Here is a 22,883-nt window from a genome sequence, read left to right as displayed (position 1 = left end):
AAATTAAACCTCTTTTCTTCATAAATTACCCATTCTCAGGTATGTATGTATGTATGTATGTATGTATGTATGTATTTATTTATTTATTGAGATGGAGTTTCACTCCCTTTGCCCAGGCTGTCATCTCAGCTCACTGCAACCTCAACCTCCTGGGTTCCAGCAATTCTTCTTCCTCAGCCTCCCAAGTAGCTGGGATTATAGGCATCCACCACCTCACCTGGATAATTTTTGTATTTTTAATAGAGACAGGGTTTCACCATGTTGGCTGGTCTGGTCTTAAACTTCTGATCTCAGGTGATCCACCTGCCTTGGCCTCCCAAGATGCTGGGATTACAGGTATGAGCCACCATGCCTGGCGTCTCTGATATTTCTTTATAGCAGCACTAGAATACACTAATTATTCATATATGAAACAAATTTACCTTGTTTTCATTTTGAGTCTCTCTGATGTTGCATGTTCCCAGTGCGCAACAGGCACCTTATGGCCATGAATGCCCCATGCTTATGGAGATCTTGTGCTCATGGGCATCCTGTGCTCATGGACAACTTTCCCTATAGTGCATCCTGTGCTCATGGGCCATGATGTGTGGTATATGCAAAAAAAGATGGAAGTGATTAAGGAAATGAATATTGTACATATCTCCTCTCTTCATGTATATCCTCCATTGCCCCACTGGACTTCACTTAAAAAAAAGTAAATGAAAAGATGTAATTACAAATAATTTCAAGTAGGTAACAGCAGAACACTAAACCTACTGTGAGGCTCTTTTGAGGGGATCTTGTGCAACTGCATGATTCCCTTCTGCCACATTATAGGGTATGAGATTGAAGAAGAATATGGTCACCAGGGATGTATGGGGAATGCTTTGGGAGCAATCCGTAGTAATTTACGTCCTTAGGGAATATATTTGTACCTAATTTTGGTGGTATAGTTCATTTCTTACCACGTGATGAGGCACTTTCTACAGAAGAAGCAACACACAAATACAAACAACTGGAACCATTAATTGAACATGACTCTTGGGCTACATGTGATTGTTCTCCTACAACACAATGAAAGTTCTTTTAAAAGATGCTGATGTGTTAAAGAAATATTGCAGGATTCAGGTTATTGTTTCTCCTAATGAAGCAGAGAGAGTTTTCCTTGTGAGATTTGATAAAATAAATCAATTCATTTCATCTGCACAGATAAAATGTTATTCAAAAATCACAGTTGTGAGATAAAATCCTTTCTTCTCTGATTATCTCTCTTTTCTTTAGAGAGCCTTTGAAATTCTTTTTAGTTTCTACTTCCAACTCTTTCTGTTCCCAATGAATTAGCAGATTTCAGTCTGAATTCTTATGGTTACTGTACAAAAGTTTAACTTCTATTTTCTTTTCATAAAAGAAAGAAACTAGACACCCTGACACTGCCTTTAAAATAAAAAATGAATTTTATTATTTATAAAATTGACTTGCCATCCTTCCCAAGGTAATTTACAGATTCAATGCCATCCCCATCAAGTTACCAATGACTTTCTTTTTTTTTTTTTTTTTTTTTCTGGATTTTTTTTTATTGATTTTATTTTATTTTATTTTTTTTCTTTTATTATTATTATTATTATACTTTAGGTTTTATGGTACATGTGCGCAATGTGCAGGTAAGTTACATATGTATTCATGTGCCATGCTGGTGCGCTGCACCCACCAACTCGTCATCTAGCATTAGGTATATCTCCCAATGCTATCCCTCCCCCCTCCCCCCACCCCACAACAGTCCCCAGAGTGTGATGTTCCCCTTCCTGTGTCCATGTGTTCTCATTGTTCAATTCCCACCTATGAGTGAGAATATGCGGTGTTTGGTTTTTTGTTCTTGCGATAGTTTACTGAGAATGATGATTTCCAATTTCATCCATGTCCCTAAAAAGGACGTGAACTCATCATTTTTTATGGCTGCATAGTATTCCATGGTGTATATGTGCCACATTTTCTTAATCCAGTCTATCATTGTTGGACATTTGGGTTGGTTCCAAGTCTTTGCTATTGTGAATAATGCTGCAATAAACATACGTGTGCATGTGTCTTTATAGCAGCATGATTTATAGTCCTTTGGGTATATACCCAGTAATGGGATGGCTGGGTCGAATGGAATTTCTAGTTCTAGATCCCTGAGGAATCGCCACACTGACTTCCACAAGGGTTGAACTAGTTTACAGTCCCACCAACAGTGTAAAAGTGTTCCTATTTCTCCACATCCTCTCCAGCACCTGTTGTTTCCTGACTTTTTAATGATTGCCATTCTAACTGGTGTGAGATGGTAACTCATTGTGGTTTTGATTTGCATTTCTCTGATGGCCAGTGATGATGAGCATTTTTTCATGTGTTTTTTGGCTGCATAAATGTCTTCTTTTGAGAAGTGTCTGTTCATGTCCTTCGCCCACTTTTTGATGGGGTTGTTTGTTTTTTTCTTGTAAATTTGTTGGAGTTCATTGTAGATCCTGGATATTAGCCCTTTGTCAGATGAGTAGGTTGCGAAAATTTTCTCCCATTTTGTAGGTTGCCTGTTCACTCTGATGGTAGTTTCTTTTGCTGTGCAGAAGCTCTTGAGTTTAATTAGATCCCATTTGTCAATTTTGGCTTTTGTTGCCATTGCTTTTGGTGTTTTAGACATGAAGTCCTTGCCCATGCCTATGTCCTGAATGGTATTGCCTAGGTTTTCTTCTAGGGTTTCTATGGTTTTAGGTCTAACATTTAAGTCTTTAATCCATCTTGAATTGATTTTTGTATAAGGTGTAAGGAAGGGATCCAGTTTCAGCTTTCTACATACGGCTAGCCAGTTTTCCCAGCACCATTTATTAAATAGGGAATCCTTTCCCCATTTCTTGTTTTTGTCAGGTTTGTCAAAGATCAGATACTTGTAGATATGTGGCATTATTTCTGACGGCTCTGTTCTGTTCCATTGATCTATATCTCTGTTTTGGTACCAGTACCATGCTGTTTTGGTTACTGTAGCCTTGTAGTATAGTTTGAAGTCAGGTAGTGTGATGCCTCCAGCTTTGTTCTTTTGGCTTAGGATTGACTTGGCGATGCGGGCTCTTTTTTGGTTCCATATGAACTTTAGAGTAGTTTTTTCCAATTCTGTGAAGAAAGTCATTGGTAGCTTGATGGGGATGGCATTGAATCTGTAAATTACCTTGGGAAGGATGGCCATTTTCATGATATTGATTCTTCCTACCCATGAGCATGGAATGTTCTTCCATTTGTTTGTATCCTGTTTTATTTCCTTGAGCAGTGGTTTGTAGTTCTCCTTGAAGAGGTCTTTCACATCCCTTGTAAGTTGGATTCCTAGGTATTTTATTCTCTTTGAAGCAATTGTGAATGGGAGTTCACTCATGATTTGGCTCTCTGTTTGTCTGTTATTGATGTATAAGAATGCTTGTGATTTTTGCACATTGATTTTGTATCCTGAGACTTTGCTGAAGTTGCTTATCAGCTTAAGGAGATTTTGGGCTGAGACAATGGGGTTTTCTAGATATACTATCATGTCATCTGCAAACAGGGACAATTTGACTTCCTCTTTTCCTAATTGAATACCCTTGATTTCCTTCTCCTGCCTAATTGCCCTGGCCAGAACTTCCAACACTATGTTGAATAGAAGTGGTGAGAGAGGGCATCCCTGTCTTGTGCCAGTTTTCAAAGGGAATGCTTCCAGTTTTTGCCCATTCAGTATGATATTGGCTGTGGGTTTGTCATAAATAGCTCTTATTATTTTGAGATACGTCCCATCAATTCCTAATTTATTGAGAGTTTTTAGCATGAAGGGTTGTTGAATTTTGTCAAAGGCCTTTTCTGCATCTATTGAGATAATCATGTGGTTTTTGTCTTTGGTTCTGTTTATATGCTGGATTACATTTATTGATTTGCGTATATTGAACCAGCCTTGCATCCCAGGGATGAAGCCCACTTGATCATCGTGGATAAGCTTTTTGATGTGCTGCTGGATTCTGTTTGCCAGTATTTTATTGAGGATTTTTGCATCAATGTTCATCAAGGATATTGGTCTAAAATTCTCTTTTTTTGTTGTGTCTCTGCCAGGCTTTGGTATCAGGATGATGCTGGCCTCATAAAATGAGTTAGGGAGGATTCCCTCTTTTTCTATTGATTGGAATAGTTTCAGAAGGAATGGTACCAGTTCCTCCTTGTACCTCTGGTAGAATTCGGCTGTGAATCCATCTGGACCTGGACTTTTTTTGGTTGGTAAGCTATTGATTATTGCCACAATTTCAGCTCCTGTTATTGGTCTATTCAGAGATTCAACTTCTTCCTGGTTTAGTCTTGGGAGGGTGTATGTGTCGAGGAATTTATCCATTTCTTCTAGATTTTCTAGTTTATTTGCATAGAGGTGTTTGTAATATTCTCTTATGGTAGTTTGTATTTCTGTGGGATCGGTGGTGATATCCCCTTTATCATTTTTTATTGCATCTATTTGATTCTTCTCTCTTTTTTTCTTTATTAATCTTGCTAGCGGTCTATCAATTTTGTTGATCCTTTCAAAAAACCAGCTCCTGGATTCATTGATTTTTTGAAGGGTTTTTTGTGTCTCTATTTCCTTCAGTTCTGCTCTGATTTTAGTTATTTCTTGCCTTCTGCTAGCTTTTGAATGTGTTTGCTCTTGCTTTTCTAGTTCTTTTAATTGTGATGTTAGGGTGTCAATTTTGGATCTTTCCTGCTTTCTTTTGTGGGCATTTAGTGCTATAAATTTCCCTCTACACACTGCTTTGAATGCATCCCAGATATTCTGGTATGTTGTGTCTTGGTTCTCGTTGGTTTCAAAGAACATCTTTATTTCTGCCTTCATTTCGTTATGTACCCAGTAGTCATTCAGGAGCAGGTTGTTCAGTTTCCACGTAGTTGAGCGGTTTTGAGTGAGATTCTTAATCCTGAGTTCTAGCTTGATTGCACTGTGATCTGAGAGACAGTTTGTTACAATTTCTGTTCTTTTACATTTATTGAGGAGAGCTTTACTTCCAAGTATATGGTCAATTTTGGAATAGGTGTGGTGTGGTGCTGAAAAAAATGTATATTCTGTTGATTTGGGGTGGAGAGTTCTGTAGATGTCTATTAGGTCCGCTTGGTGCAGAGCTGAGTTCAATTCCTGGGTATCCTTGTTGACTTTCTGTCTCGTTGATCTGTCTAATGTTGATAGTGGGGTGTTAAAGTCTCCCATTATTAATGTGTGGGAGTCTAAGTCTCTTTGTAGGTCACTCAGGACTTGCTTTATGAATCTGGGTGCTCCTGTATTGGGTGCATATATATTTAGGATAGTTAGCTCTTCTTGTTGAATTAATCCCTTTACCATTATGTAATGGCCTTCTTTGTCTCTTTTGATCTTTGTTGGTTTAAAGTCTGTTTTATCAGAGACTAGGATTGCAACCCCTGCCTTTTTTTGTTTTCCATTTGCTTGGTAGATCTTCCTCCATCCTTTTATTTTGAGCCTATGTGTGTCTCTGCACGTGAGATGGGTTTCCTGAATACAGCACACTGATGGGTCTTGAGTCTTTATCCAGTTTGCCAGTCTGTGTCTTTTAATTGGAGCATTTAGTCCATTTACATTTAAAGTTAATATTGTTATGTGTGAATTTGATCCTGTCATTATGATGTTAGCTGGATATTTTGCTTGTTAGTTGATGCAGTCTCTTCCTAGTCTCGATGTTCTTTACATTTCGGTATGATTTTGCAGTGGCTGGTACCGGTTGTGCCTTTCCATGTTTAGCGCTTCCTTCAGGAGCTCTTTTAGGGCAGGCCTGGTGGTGACAAAATCTCTCAGCATTTGCTTGTCTGTAAAGTATTTTATTTCTCCTTCACTTATGAAGCTTAGTTTGGCAGGATATGAAATTCTGGGTTGAAAATTCTTTTCTTTAAGAATGTTGAATATTGGCCCCCACTCTCTTCTGGCTTGTAGGGTTTCTGCCGAGAGATCCGCTGTTAGTCTGATGGGCTTCCCTTTGATGGTAACCCGACCTTTCTCTCTGGCTGCCCCTAACATTTTTTCCTTCATTTCAACTTTGGTGAATCTGACAATTATGTGTCTTGGAGTTGCTCTTCTCGAGGAGTATCTTTGTGGCGTTCTCTGTATTTCCTGAATCTGAATGTTGGCCTGCCTTGCTAGATTGGGGAAGTTCTCCTGGATAATATCCTGCAGAGTGTTTTCCAACTTGTTTCCATTCTCCCCGTCACTTTCAGGTACACCAATCAGACGTAGATTTGGTCTTTTCACATAGTCCCACATTTCTTGGAGGCTTTGCTCGTTTCTTTTTATTCTTTTTTCTCTAAACTTCCCTTCTCGCTTCATTTCATTCATTTCATCTTCCAGGGCTGATACCCTTTCTTCCATTTGATCGCATCGGCTCCTGAGGCTTCTGCATTCTTCACGTAGTTCTCGAGCCTTGGTTTTCAGCTCCATCAGCTCCTTTAAGCACTTCTCTGTATTGGTTATTCTAGTTATACATTCTTCTAAATTTTTTTCAAAGTTTTCAACTTCTTTGCCTTTGGTTTGAATATCCTCCCGTAGCTCGGAGTAATTTGATCGTCTGAAGCCTTCTTCTCTCAGCTCGTCAAAGTCATTCTCCGTCCAGCTTTGTTCCGTTGCTGGTGAGGAAATGCGTTCCTTTGGAGGAGGAGAGGTACTCTGGTTTTTAGGGTTTCCAGTTTTTCTGCTCTGTTTTTTCCCCATCTTTGTGGTTTTATCTACTTTTGGTCTTTGATGATGGAGATGCACAGATGGGTTTTTGGTGTGGATGTCCTTTCTGGTAGTTTTCCTTCTAACAGACAGAACCCTCAGCTGCAGGTCTGTTGGAGTACCTGGCCGGCCGTGTGAGGTGTCAGTCTGCCCCTGCTGGGGGGTGCCTCCCAGTTAGGCTGCTCGGGGGTCAGGGGTCAGGGACCCACTTGAGGAGGCAGTCAGCCGGTTCTCAGATCTCCAGCTGCGTGCTGGGAGAACCACTGCTCTCCTCACAGCTGTCAGACAGGGACATTTAAGTCTGCAGAGGTTACTGCTGTCTTTTTGTTTGTCTGTGCCCTGCCCTCAGAGGTGGAGCCTACAGAGGCAGGCAGGCCTCCTTGAGCTGTGGTGGGCTCCACCCAGTTCAAGCTTCCAGGCTGCTTTGTTTACCTAAGCGAGCCTGGGTAATGGCGGGCGCCCCTCCCCCAGCCTTGCTGCCGCCTTGCTGTTTGATCTCAGACTGCTGTGCTAGCAATCAGCGAGACTCCGTGGGCGTAGGACCCTCTGAGCCAGGTGCGGGCTATACTCTCCTGGGGCACCGTTTCCTAAGCCCGTCGGAAAAGCACAGTATTCGGGTGGGAGTGGCCCGATTTTCCAGGTGCCGTCTGTCACCCCTGGAAGGGGAACTCCCTGACCCCTTGCGCTTCCCGAGTGAGGCAATGCCTCGCCCCTGCTTCGGCTGGCGCACGGTGCACTCACCCACTGACCTGCGCCCACTGTCTGGCACTCCCTAGTGAGATGAACACGGTACCTCAGATGGAAATGCAGAAATCACCCGTCTTCTGCGTCGCTCGCGCTGGGAGCTGTAGACCGGAGCTGTTCCTATTCGGCCATCTTGGCTCCTCCCCCCACCAATGACTTTCTTCACAGAATTGGAAAAAACTACTTTAAAGTTCATATGGAACCAAAAAAGAGCCTGCATCACCTAGTCAATCCTAAGCCAAAAGAACAAAGCTGGAGGCATCACGCTACCTGACTTCAAACTATACTACAAGGCTACAGTAACCAAAACATCATGGTACTGGTACCAAAACAGAGATATAGATCAATGGAACAGAACAGAGCCGTCAGAAATAATGCCACATATCTACAACTATCTGATCTTTGACAAATCTGACAAAAACAAGAAATGGGGAAAGGACTCCCTATTTAATAAATGGTGCTGGGAAAACTGGCTAGCCATATGTAGAAAGCTGAAACTGGATCCCTTCCTTACACCTTATACAAAAATCAGTTCAAGATGGATTAAAGACTTAAATGTTAGACCTGAAACCATAAAAACCCTAGAAGAAAACCTAGGCAATACCATTCAGGACATAGGCATGGGCAAGGACTTCATGTCTAAAACACCAAAAGCAATGGCAACAAAAGCCAAAATTGACAAATGGGATCTAATTAAATGAAAGAGCTTCTGCACAGCAAAGGAAACTACCATCAGAGTGAACAGGCTGCCTACAAAATGGGAGAAAATTTTCACAACCTACTCATCTGACAAAGGGCTAATATCCAGAATCTACAATGAACTCCAACAAATTTACAAGAAAAAAACAAACAACCCCATCAAAAAGTGGGTGAAGGACATGAACAGACACTTCTCAAAAGAAGACATTTATGCAGCCAAAAAACACATGAAAAAATGCTCACCATCACTGGCCATCAGAGAAATGCAAATCAAAACCACAATGAGATACCATCTCACACCAGTTAGAATGGCAATCATTAAAAAGTCAGGAAACAACAGGTGCTGGAGAAGATGTGGAGAAATAGGAACACTTTTACACTGTTGGTGGGACTGTAAACTAGTTCAACCCTTGTGGAAGTCAGTGTGGCGATTCCTCAGGGATCTAGAACTAGAAATTCCATTTGACCCAGCCATCCCATTACTGGGTATATACCCAAAGGACTATAAATCATGCTGCTATAAAGACACATGCACACGTATGTTTATTGCAGCATTATTCACAATAGCAAAGACTTGGAACCAACCCAAATGTCCAACAATGATAGACTGGATTAAGAAAATGTGGCACATATACACCATGGAATACTATGCAGCCATAAAAAATGATGAGTTCACGTCCTTTGTAGGGACATGGATGAAATTGGAAATCATCATTCTCAGTAAACTATCACAAGAACAAAAAACCAAACACCGCATATTCTCACTCATAGGTGGGAATTGAACAATGAGAACACATGGACACAGGAAGGGGAACATCACACTTCGGGGACTGTTGTGGGGTGGGGGGAGGGGGGAGAAAAAAATAAACAAATAAATAAATAAATAAATAAATAAATAAAATTGACTTAAACTTCAACAACAAGAAAACGGACCCGAGTTTAGGCCTCCATGTAATAGGTAGAATATTAGACATCTATTTGAGTGCAAATCATCACTTGTTGTTAGCAAATAAATATAAAATTATTATTTTTTATAAATCAGCAAATTATAGCATACAATTTTAGGTCTTCATAAATGATAAAACTTAATATCTTACTACTTGTTTGAGTCTGTCTCATGTCATAATAAAAATATACCCAAGACTCACTAACTTATAAAGGAAAGAGGTTCCTTTAGAACAGGAACCTCTTTGACTTTTTTCCTCCTTGACTCACAGTTCCACATGGCTGGGGAGGCCTCACAATCATGGCAGAAGTCAAAGAAGCAAAGTTACATCTTTTATCATGGCAGGCAAGAGATAGATTGTATGTGTGAGCTTATAAAACATCAGATCTCATGAGACTTATTTACTTTCACAAGAACAGCGTAGGAAAAACCCATCACCATGATTCAATTATCTTCCACTGGTCCCTCCCAGAACACATGAGAGTTATGGGAGCTACAATTAAAGATGAGATTTGGGTGGGGACAGAGTCAAACCATACCATTCCACCGCTGGCCCCTCCCAAATCTCATGTCCTCACATTTTAAAACCAATCATGTCTTCCCACCAGTCTCCCAAATTCTTAACTCATTTTAGCATTAACTCAAAAGTCCACAGTCCAAAGTCTCATCTGAGACAAGGCAAGTCCCTTCCAATTATAAGCCTGTAAAATCAAAAGTAAGTTAGAGATACGATGGGGGTACAGGCATTGGGTAAATATACTCATTCCAAATGGGAGAAATTGGCCAAAACAAAGGGGCTATGGGCTCCATGCAAGTCCAAGATCTAATAGGGCATTCGTTAAGCCTTAAAGATCCAAAATGATCTCCTTTGACAACATGTCTCACACCAAGGTTACGCTGGTGCAAGAGATGGGCTCCCAGAGCCTTGGGATGCTTTGCCCCTGTGGCTTTGCAGGATACAGCCCCACTCCTGGCTGCTTTCATGGGCAGGTGTTGAGTGTCTGTGTCTTTTACTGGTGCACAGTGCAAACTGTTGATGAATCTACCATTCTGGGGTCTGGAGAACAGTGGCCTTCTTCTCACAGCTCCATTAGGCAGTGCCCCAGTGGGGACTCTGTGTGGGGTCTCCAACCCCACATTTCCCTCTGCACTACTCTAGCAGAGGTTCTCCATGGGGGCTCTGCCTCTGCAGCACACCTCTGCCTGGACATCCAGGCATTTCCATACATTCTCTCAAATCTAAGCAGAGGTTCCCAAACCTCAATTCTTTACTTCTGTGCAACTGCAGGCTCAACACCACATAGAAGCTGCCAAGACTTGGGGCTTATACCCTCTAAAGCCATGGCTAAAGCTGTACTTTGGCCCCTTTTAGCCATGGCTAGAGCAGCTGGGATGCAGGACACTGAGTCCCTAGGTTTCACCCAGCAGGGGGTGCCTGGGCCCAGCCCAAGAATTCACATTTTTTTTCTCTAGGCATCTGGACCTGTGATGGGAGGGGCTGCCACAAAGGTCTCTGACCTTCCCTGGAGACATTTTCTCCATTGTCTTGGTGATTAACATTTGGTTCCTTGTTACTTATGCAAATTTCTGCAGCAGGCTTGAATTTCTCCCCAGAAAATGTGTTTTCTTTTCTATCTATCTATTGTGCTGCAAATTTTCCAAACTTTTATGCTCTGTCACATTTTGAATATTTTGATGCTTAGAAATTTCTTCTGCCAGATGCCCTAAATCATCTCCCTTAAGTTCAAAGTTCCACAGACATCTAGGGCAGGGGCAAAATGCTGTCAGTCTCTTTGTATAGCAAGACTAGCCTTTATTCCAGTTTGCAGTAAGTTCTTTATCTCCATCTGAGACCACCTCAGCCTGGACCTTATTGTCCATATCACTATCAGCATTTTGTCCAAAGCCATTCAGCAAGTCTCTAGGAAGTTCCAAACTTTCCCACATTTTCCTATCTTCTTCTGAGTCTTTCAACCTGTTTCAACCCCTGCCTGTTACCCAGTTCCAAAGTCATTTCCACATTTTCAGGTATCTGTACAGAAGAACCCCACTCTACCAGTTCCAATTTACTGTATTAGTCTGTTCTCATGCTGCTAATGAAGACATACCTGAGACTGGGTAATTTATAATGAAAAGAGGCTTCACTGACTCACAGTTCCACATGGCTGGGGTGGCCTCATAATCATGGTGGAAGGCAAAAGAACAAAGTCATGTCTTACATGGCAGCAGGCAAGAAAAAAACTGTGCAGGAGAACTCCCCTTTATAAAACCATCAGATCTCATGAGAATTATTGACAATTACAAAAACAACATGAGAAAGACTGCCCCCACCACCCAGCCCATGATTAAATTGCTTCCCACTGGGTCCCTCCCATGACATGTGGGAATTATGAGATCTACAATTCAAGATGAGATTTGGGTGGGGACACAATCAAACCATATCAATACTCATGACTTCTAAGTTCAGTTGGGTGAGTTTTCTGTTTTATTCTCCAGATTCTTATATCAACAAAATGTCTAATCACTATAATTGCCTGTGAGTATTAGGTTGCATTTCAAAAGGGCAGGGCCAAAGCTGAATAACCCCAGCACTTAGTAGATGACAATTGAGTTGCCTTTGGTTGGAATTGTTGGTACCCTTGCTCTGTTACATATCTCTTGGGCCCTGCACCTTGTAGTTACCTCTGCTCTTAGACACTCTTAAAGAAAAATAAGAGGTATTGGTCCTTCCAGGTGAGTTCACTTTTTTTTCTGATATTTTTTAGGAGGGAACTTCCAAATTGATAATCTTTTTCTTAGTGATGCATTGGTAAATGTTAAACAACCAGCACTAGGGAAGGAAGAGGGATGGAATGAACTGATTTGTATCTCTTGCTGAGTTCTATAATATAAATATTCCCACCATGGCTGATTCTGAGTTACCAGTTGTCATCACTGAATGGAGAGTTGGAAAGAAATGCTAGCAACCAGGTATTATGAGGTGGTACAGGCCCACTTGAGCACACACAACTGCTACCTTGATTTTAGAAAATCATTAGGAAGATGTTCAAACAAATCAGAAAGTTAAGTAAGTCTAAGTCAACCCTCTTGAAGAGGGCAATAAGTCTGCTGACAATATCCTGAAACTCCGTTCATTGGGATATTCTGTACAACTTTAAATTTGTATTTTACTCAATTTGATAAAATAGATGCTTCTTCTTCTCTACCTCAGCAATTTATCAGACTGTACTTTTTTCCCTAAATGTTCTAATCTGTCATGTTTACATATCTTAGGTTTTTCTAACTTGATAATGACTTTTTCTTCTATTTCATTCTAAAGCAGAATGGTAGTAAATCTTATAAAATAAAATTTAATAGAGATAAGTTTAAGATTCTGAACTGGGTCCAGAAATCCAACCTCTTGCTTGCAGAATGGGGGCATCAGAATTTAGCAATAGTACCAATAAAAATGACTTGGGCTACTAGTTTAATATATCCATATTATGATATAGCTGCTAAAAACAGAGCAGGATTTTAGCCTGCCTTATTAAAGACTGTTATCATTCTCTAACAGTGGTTCTGAGGCATGACTGCACCCTTGAATGACCTTCAAAATTGCAAACAATCCTCATATCCAGACCGTATCCAAATTTCATCTCTCAGAGACCCAGACATCAGTATTTTTTAAAACTCCCCAGGTGATTCAAATGTGCTGTCAATTTGGAGAACCACTGATGTAGCACAGTGTTTGAAAAAGTTAGTATGAGTTCGTATGAGTCACCTGGAATTTCATTAAAATACAAATTCCAATTCAGTAGACCTGGAGTAAGGCTGTGAAGTTTTCATTTCTAACAACTTCCTGGGTAATTCTACTGGCTCACAGGACAATTGTTGTTAGGATTTAGAACAAGGGAAGTGTGCTCTGTTCAGCAATTAGTGTTTCATACCTGGATTATTGAGTTAATTTCCTAGAGTGACATAGGAAACTCAAGCACATTCATAGAGACAGGGATGATGAAGATTTTACCTCTTATTCTGCAATGCGCAGTTGAAGTAACTAGAACTATTTAGCTAGCTGAAGAGAAGAGAAGACATTGTGGAAACATGATAGCTAGTTTTAGAGAACTGAAGAATGATTACACAAAACCAAGATTAAGTTTGTTCATTCTTCCTTAAAGGATAGAACTACAAGTAATGGGTAGATGTTACAGCAAAGCAGATTTTGGATCAATATACAGTAGAATATAGTAGCCAGAGCTAACCAAAGATGGAATAGATTGCCTTGGGAAGAAATGCATACTCCATAACAGGATATGATTTGGCGATAACTTTGTGAGGCTTCTACAGAAATAAATTAAGCATGGAAGGGGAGATGGATCACTCAAGATGACATTTAACACACTTTCCAAAACTGAGTCTATGATGTTCTGCATTTTTTTTCAGTCTAGTGTCTGTAGCTGCTAGCTTATGGTAGGCAGTCAAGTCTAGGATTTTAACAGTACCTACAAACCAGGGATTTCTTTCCCTTACTTTTCCATTCCTTCATGAAATTACAAAGTTTTGTTTACCTGAATATTCATTCAGATACCGCCCTTCCCCTAAGCCCCCATATATTTTCTTGTTTCATTTTGAAAATGTGTTACTTCCGTTTTGAACTAAACTGGAAAACTCTTAATGATTATGTAGCTCTTTCAATTCAAGCAACTAAAGTTGGTATTCTGATTAGTCTAAGCATCCTTCCTTATCACATCCCATTCTGACTCTCTCATTTGTTGATGGTGATAAAAGCATCAATTTATAAGACTACTTTTTTTTTCCCAAACTGGTAATTATTTTAAAGGTTCTCCCTAATTTATTATTCTTGTTTATGCTTGCATCTGGGTGACGGCCTGAAATTCTATATACTCAATTATCCCAAGAAATAACAGAGTACCTGAAGAGGTGAAACACTTGCTTAATAGTCCTAATCAACATATTTGGTTTATTTATTTTTATGAATTCAACTAAGAGTGGGCAAGTCAGTACAACCTCTGACTATTTTATTTAAACTAATTTATGGTTGGTTATGTATGATGGCTAGGAGGTAATACTTCTGAATGTCTATACAGAATTTTTCAGTAAAATCAGATACTAAAGTGCTTGAATCATGCTAATAGACTGGCAATTTAATATGGCAGCATAAAAATCAATGTGGTTTCTGAGCTGTGGGTCTCATAGATCACTGAGACCTGGAAACATTGACAGTTTTCTCCTTGGTTTTCCTTCCTAACATCATGAGTTATTTAAAACTCCCTGCTGTTTCACAAATCAGTGTTTTCCTTTATTTCAGTTTAATTCAGTTTGTTCTAACCTCACTTCTCCGAATTTTATGGAGCTGTTTTGAACCTCAGTTTTAATAAAGTTTTCATATGCAATTATTTCAATGTCAAGAATTTTTTATGTGTTTGACAATATAATCAAAGACTTCTTAAGAGATTTCAGGTGTTATTATCCATAGAAACATATATTGTGTTCTCAAATAGTGAGGAATAGTGAACAAAATTGTAATTCTGTTCCCAGTGATATTTTTCCACAAGTGGCCTCACATGTGAAGAAACTGGATGTAATACTATTGTCATACTCCTTCTTTATTTTAACCCTGAAAAATCACTCTTGTCCATTCTGCAACAAATATCATTAGCCTCTATCTAACAAAAAATGAAAAATTTACATACAAAAATAAATAAAGACTAAACAAATAGAGAGCCACACCATGTACTTAGGTAGAAAAACTCAGCATCATAAAGATGTCAATACTATATAAGTTCATCTATAAATTTAATGTAATACCAACAGGATATTGTCCATTAGACAAGCTGACTGTAAAATACATATGGCAGAATAAGCAAGCAGCAATAGTCAGAATAATTATGAAAAATAAAAGAAATAAAAGGAAGTAGACATACTAGATATGAGAACACTTTGCAATAGCTGAAATAATTAAAATAGTGAAGAACTAAAACAAACATCATTATGGTACAGGCTGTTCATTTTTACTAATAATTTTACTGGAAGTGTCAATGTACCCATAGTTTAAAAATACATTTTCTAGCATTTTGTTGCAGATGGTGGGTGGACATGTGACTAAATTTGGGTCACTGTAGATTAACTAGAAGTTATTGGCTGGGTGTATTATTTTCCTATTACTCTTATAACAAGTTACCACAAGCTGAGTGTCTTGAAGCAACACAAATTTATTACCTTACAGTTTTTGAGGTCAGAAGTTCAAAATACATCTTATGGGGCTAAAATCAAGTTGTCAATGGTGTTGTAGTCCTTCTGGAGTTTCCAAGAGAGAATCCAATCCCTTGCTTTCCAACTTCTAGAAGCTGCCTGTATTCCTTGCCTCATGGCCTCTCTCTCTCTCATCTTCAAAGCAAGTCACTCCAACCTTCGCTGCTGTCACCACAAATGCCTTTCTAATCTTGACTCTCCCACTTCCCTATGTGGATCCTTTTGATTACATTGGGCCCACCAGATAATTCAGGATAATCTTCATATCTTAAGAACCTTAACTTGACCATACTTTCCAAGTCCCTTTTGCCATAGAAGGTAACAAATTCATAGATTCCAGGGAATAGAATATTTTGGGATAGCAAGATTCTGCCTGCCACAGTGGACATTTTGAAAAGCTTCTTAGAAGAAACCTGAGAACTCCCAATACCAGCCATGATGGAAAAAAACTGAACTTGACTTCTTGCCATAAACAGCTAGAAAACTGGAAAAAATATCTAAAGCAACTGCTTTCAGTTATGGTAAAATATGCAGCACCAGACTGATCTCTGAGAAAAGGACACAGATTAAATGATTATTGCAGTCACCCTAGATTTCTTTCTGGAGGTAGTTTCCAGACATGTGAAGGCAAAGGAAACCCGTCTTGGGGACTCGAATTAAAAAGACACAGATTGGAGTTCAATTGGCCAAAAGTGACAAGAAGTTCCAAGGATGAGTTCTAAAGGTGAAAAAGCTACACAGAAAATGAGCTTCAAAAATTTGTGTAAGGACCATCTTGAGTCCTTAAATAATATTAAGCCATGCATGCAGAAAGTGAAATTTCACAAAGCTAGCCAAAAAAACTACCAGGTAGTTGTGAGATGAACAATAAGAGGATGCACAAAGCATGGAGATTTTGAGTACCAACTAGGAAGAGTAGAAGTCATTGGTGGTTACCAGGTCATTCAGTGGAGACTCTGAGGATCACACCTTAGCAATGGTACTGAACTATCACTGAAGTGAAAATTACTTTGGGGAAGGAGAGAAAAAAGAAGAAATAAAGGGAAAAAAGTAGGTGCATACAGATAAGAAAGAAATAAAAATAAAAAGGCAAAAACTGGCAGGAAACTGAGTCAGCTGTATTAGTCATTTTGCAAGCTTTCTCTTTCTATCTCTTTCTGCACCAAACTTTCATATGATTGCTGGAGCTACAGAAGTTATATTATCACTGTGAAACACTTGAGGCTGAAGGCTGAAAGCCAGCAATAAGGTTGTCAGAACAGTGATGGAGAGAGCTTGATATATTAATGATATTGTTGGACCATGCAATGGTGCTGCCTGCTTGCACCAGCCTTTACATTACATGAAAGAGAAATAAAACCATCTTGTTTAAACAACTATTATTCTGGTTTTCTTTTACACAAAGCCAGACTAAACCTCAACTTAATCACAGATTAGTACAATACTCTGAAAAATTTTTAAAATGGTGAAAAATATATACAATGTTTGGTTAAGAAGATATGGGATAAAATGACAATAGTGACATTTCAAGGTAGTAAAGAGAATTTAGATAATTAAAAAAAATGTTACTGGGAAATGGGATAACCATCTGAAAAAAATGTAAAGTGAGATCAGTAACTTACATTATTCAAATTGAATTTAATATGAATCAAACATTTAAATGTAAAAAGTGAAACTAAAGAAGTGCAAAAAGAAATCAGGAGAATTTAAAAAATAATCTCAGAGAAAAAGATCTTTCCAAGTACAACACAAAATATAAAAATCATAAAATAAAAGATTGATAAATTCAATTACATAAAAGTAAAGAAAATGCATGGCAAAAATACACAGGCAGAGTTAAAAGAGAACTAACAAGCTGGGAAAAATATTTGCAACTGATACCACAGCAAAGAGATATTTTCCTTGATGTACGCATATAGAGAGCTCTACAACCAATAAATAAAAGACCACTGATGCAACAGAAGAGTAGAGGGTGTGAACAGATAGGTCACAGAGATAAAGCAAATGACTCCTAACCATATGGAAAGACATTTGATTTTACTCATGATCAGATTTTTACAAGTTAAAATTAAATGGCATAGCATGTTAGCACATCAGATCAATATGGTGATAATGAGAAATAGGATTCTACTCTCATACATTGTTAGTGAGAGTATAAATTGCTTCAAACACAAGTTCAGAAAATATGGAAGTATCCTTTCAAATTAAAAATATACATACCTTTTGATTAATCAATTTGATCCCTAGTTATGTAACCCAAAATACACTCTCAAATGTGTGAAAGAATTTATTCCTTCATTCAACAAACAACTGCCTACTCTATTTAAAGCACTCTTCCAGTCACTCTCTATATAAAAGTATTTACTGGATATCACATATTTTGTGATAAAAATTAGAAAAATCAAAGTGTGCATTAATAAAGGGCTGATTAAATCAATTATAATACATCAAACAATGATAAATTATGGAACTATTACAAAGAAGAAAGCATAAGCAAATCTGGTGATACGGAAAGCTTTTCTGAAAACCTTTCTGAGGGCAGCGATTTTTGTCTTGCTTGCTTCTGTATCCCTAACCCATAGAACAATGTATAGCACATATTAGACTTGCAATAAATATTTGATGAACTAACAAACAAAAAAAACAAGGTGCAGAATGGCACACTACAATTATATGTGAGAAAACATGAATAAATGTATACATATATTCACTTCTAAATGATTAGAAACTGGTAACAGGGCTTGCTTCTGAGAACAGTGCTAGAATATGTGGGATCAGAAAGGGAATTAGGCTGCCTTTATACCATGCAACCTTTTGTAACTTTTGAATGTTGTGCCATGTGCATTAATTACCTTTTCAGAAGAAAAGTACACCCATTCATCACATTTGAATCTCTTCAGATCCTTTTTTCCTTTCTCGCAGGTGCTGGCCTGAGTAGGAATTAGCATTCCTTGGTGGTTTCTTACGTTCTTTAAGCAAAATTTTAGGCAGTTTTCATAAATATATTCCTTTTGCTAGCATTTAAAAGGGGCATGTCTGTTAACCCTGCACCTACTCACAAATGATTCAATTGACATGACAAAAAGTGCAATGACTCATCTTCAAATAAAAAGATGTGTGTGGGCCTACCAGGGCCTTGTGAAAAGACAGTGACCTTCATGGTCACCCAACAGTTTTAACAGGTATTATTTGTTGGGTCAGCACTTCTCAGAAGCATTCCCATTCTGCTCCCACCTCCAGACATGCACACTCATGCCATCCCACATGCATACTGCTCCCAGCCTGGGCCCACCTTCCACAGCTGTGTTTCAAAACACCCCGTGATTACATCTCTCAAAGCTCTCACTCAGGACTTACAATTTCTTATATTCTTATCTGTCTCTCACTTTTGGCCAAGAATCAACTCCTTGAGGCAGAAACCTGGTTTCAATGTTTTATAGGCCTGACATCTAGCACAGAGTCCAGTTTAGTAGTTCTTTAGTAAATGCTTGATAAATGAATACATGAAGGAACTAATGAATATTTCAGATGCCTTTTGTAAGGAAATTCCAGCCCCATGGGTAAGAATTTTAGTGACACTGTTGAGGCTTGACCAGATCAGTGCTACTCCAAGTGGAGAAAGGACCCAGTTCAATGGGTCAAAGTAAACTGCATCTGCTGGAGAGGCCACCATCATTACCAGAGAAATAGTGCTAAGACTCTGATAGAAAGAAAAGCAAGACACAGATGCAGTGGGGAGAAGAGGTAAAAGGGTTTGGGCTCCACAGGAACATGTCAGATGCACAATATAAGAAGAACAAGTTCTTTTAGGATGTTGACCCTGAACGCACCAAGGGAGCTTGGGTCTCAGCTATTCGAGGGGCCAGAAGCTCAAGGAAGACAGGATGGCTACCATATGCAAGTCTGGGATGGCAAAGAGCCAGTTCTGAGATGCCAAGGTCAGCACTCTTATCCTGCTGTGTAAAGAATTGTTCCCACACACGCCATCCTACCCGTGCAAGACATTGCTGACATTTCCCTATTTTGCACATTGTTCAAATCCAGGTCACATAGTGATTTTTCTAATGAGGCTAGGGGAAGACTGAACATTCAGATTTCAGTAGCTGAAGTTTGAGTCAATACCATTCAGTGTTGTATTGAATTGTTCCTAATGATTTTGTGGGTGGTAGTTGTGCCTCCTAACCACATTAAGAGCTCTTTCTGGGCACAACCATTTCTTGGCATCCTTAGTAAGTCTGCAGTGTGCTGGGGACATACTGGCTCAATGATCACTTGTTGATTGGCTAACTGAAATATGCATCTGCCCACAGACAAGACTTCTTTGAGCACAGTATTCTTGCTTAGACAATGAATCATATTTGAACTCTGTCATTTGCAAATCCTTTTCACTCTGCTATGGAATTTACGTTTTTAGATTAATGTACCCGTGTACCAGAGTAATGTTAGGTCAGCTCTCCTTGGTAGAGACTGGTTTTCACTAAGATTCATATAATTTTCAAATTCTATTTATGCAAGCACTTTATAGAATAGAAATTTATTCTGGACTTTGGTACAAATGTATTGGTTGAAAGTATTCTGATAAGGCATGAACAGGGAGACCCAGGCCCTAGCCTCAGTCTCCTGCCAGCTAACCATGAGAACTGGGCAGGTTCTCCACTCACCACCTCCCTCATTCCCAGCTCTGGCCTCAGTTTCCTTGACCCTAAGTAAGGTCTGGGCTGAATGATCACTAAGGTCTCTTTTAGCACTGCTCTTCTCTAAGGTTATGTTATAATTGCTTTATCTGTGCTTCCCTTTGCTGTTAACAGTACACCCTGCCACCAAAGAGCTGGAGGAATATGAGTTCATATTTAGCTTTCCTTACAGTGTCAAAAATTAATTTTAAATGCTGGGGAAACAAGCTAAGGAGATTTCCTCCACCATATTATACCTGCAAATTACATTACCATGCAGGTGATCTAGAAATCTTACTGGTAATAATTTTGTTTACATAAAGGTATCCAGTATCCCTGTTAAATATGCAAACGTTTGGGCATGAAGGGTAACATGTTCATGTTGGCTGGATGTTTCAGATTGATCCCTGCATGAGAAAGACCCTAAGGGACCAAACAATGGATGTAGCATTAAACTGTGGAAAGAACAATGAGTTTACACAGCTGTGTAACATCTGGGACGTAGTTTCTTCATCTGCAAGACAGGAATAATAAAGTCCTTTCTAAAATACAATAATGAGTTTTTAAAATTTGTATTGAGCATTCTTACTGTATTATAACCTTTTGGCAGTGGTGGAGGCTCATAAAAGGGGAGGAGAGGGATGAAGAATGAAGATAAAGAATGTTGGTGACTGCATGAGCAGCTTGAAGACAAAAATAACAAGCATTTCAAATAGATGCATTTTTTACAACAGCAATATGTTGATATTTTCCAAATAATTATGATGTCAGCCATGTCCTAAGACTGGAAAGATTACTATTATTCACATGGTTTGAACCAATACAGATGTTACTGAGGGGTACACACCCACACATAATCTGTAGATGGTTGTGGTGATAGTGTGATCAAGGCACAACCATCAGATCACACAACTGGACAAGCAGAAAGGAATGAGAGGGACAAGTCCTTCTAGTTGGAGCGTGTGTTTCATAGTCACCCCACAGAAGAGGGATGGATCTCCCACCCAAATTTGGGCCCACTGCCAAGATTAATGATGGCACAAATATATCAAGCGGGTGTTAAGAGATTCATTACTCATACATGGACACTTTCTTAGGAGAGCAGGGCAGACACTCAAGCTGGTCTGAAAGTAGCTCAAGCAGCCAGAAAGACAGTGGGAAATAGTGGTCTTGGTTTTCTTTGTGGGTAGAGGTGCAATCAGGGGCTTACATGATTTGAACTTCCTACCAGCACCAAGGGAGGGAGCACACTGGCTTTCTTTTTGGCTTACATGGATGTAGGGCAAAAGGGGAAAGGAGATACGAAGCTTAAAAGTTATCAGTGGCCAGATATCAAAAATACAGTTGGGCTTTTCATTGTAGAGATTTATTATAGATCCTATTTAGAATTTTTACATTTATTATATACTCATTGGCTAAGTAAAGGATATGCAAAGAAGCCTTTATGACAAACTCAGTCTCTTTAATTTTCACTGCATATCGACTCTGCCCTAACCAACTCTGATGTATCTAAAACATTTGGGTCTCTTTTCTCAGCCAACATCCCAGAACATCTATACTTCAGATATTCTATAGAAAGTTCAGTCTTAAAATTTCTATTTCATTCCTGGCTGTGTTAAGACAAATGTTAAATGATTTGACTCCAAGTTCTGTGAATTTTCTCCTTGCATTAAGGTGAGGTACCTGAGTACAATATTTCAACCAAATAATAGCAGTTTAGCTACCTTGAAAATTTCTCTACTAAGTTGCTGCACTTTTTGATTTATTTTTGATTGAGTTAGTATTACTGTGGCTGCATAAAAAATAATCTCAACACTTAATGGCTTAAAAGAACTATAGTCATTTATTATTCCCCACAGATTCTGTAGGTCAGAAAGACCTCCCCTGGACAGTTTCCACATGCAATTGCATGTGGAATCTGCAATTGCATATCTGTCTGGGAGAGTAGTCATCCAAAGGCTTAACTGGGATTAGAGCATCCACTTGGGTTTCAAGTTAGTGCAGTCTCTTAGTCATGAACCTCAGAGACTCATGGGTCCCTTGATGGGCTGCCTAAGTGTCCTTAGAACATGATGACTGGCTTCCCCCAGAATAAGTGATATAAGAGTGTACCAGGTAGATGCTATGTTGCCTTTTATGATCTAGCTTCTGAAGTCACTCAATATCACCTCTGCCATATGCTACAGGCCAAGGCAATTATTAGGTTGGTACAAAAGTAATTGGGATTTTGCCATTACTTTTAATTGCAAAAACCACAATTATGTTTGCACCAACCTAATACAAAGATCTTCCCATTTTCAAGGAAAGAGAACATATGCTTTTCCTCTTGATGGAGATATATCAACATCATATTGTGAGAAGAGCATGTGGCGGCCATCTCTGGAAAATATAATTAGCAGCAGGATTGATGTAATAGTGATTAAACACATTTTTTCTATAACTTTTTAAGACTACTATTGAAAACCTTGTTCAATATGTTATTCAATGTTTTATATATACAGATCTTTGTGATAAAATTCTTCCAAAGTTTAGTATTAGGAGAAAGTCTAGTCTTCCTGATATTTATGTATTTTCTTTTATCAATAAAAAGCATAGAATATATAATCTTTCTCTTTTTATCTTGGCTTCCATAAGGCTTACAGTTAAATTTACTATTCATTTACAATAATTGCTTTATTACTGGATTGTAACATAAATATTTTCCACATTCTCTAAATAAAATGCTGTCATTATTCTATTCTTTTTAAAAAATATATATTTAATTACAATAATAGAGGATGTTAATTTTTAGAAGTTGAAAATTAACTTTCTACAGTTAGCTAGAACTAATAATTTTACTGTATCTTTTTTG

This window comes from Pongo pygmaeus, chromosome 5 (assembly GCF_028885625.2).
Source record: "Pongo pygmaeus isolate AG05252 chromosome 5, NHGRI_mPonPyg2-v2.0_pri, whole genome shotgun sequence".
Classification (NCBI taxonomy): Eukaryota; Metazoa; Chordata; class Mammalia; order Primates; family Hominidae; genus Pongo; species Pongo pygmaeus.
Note: the sequence above shows the minus strand (reverse complement) of the source record.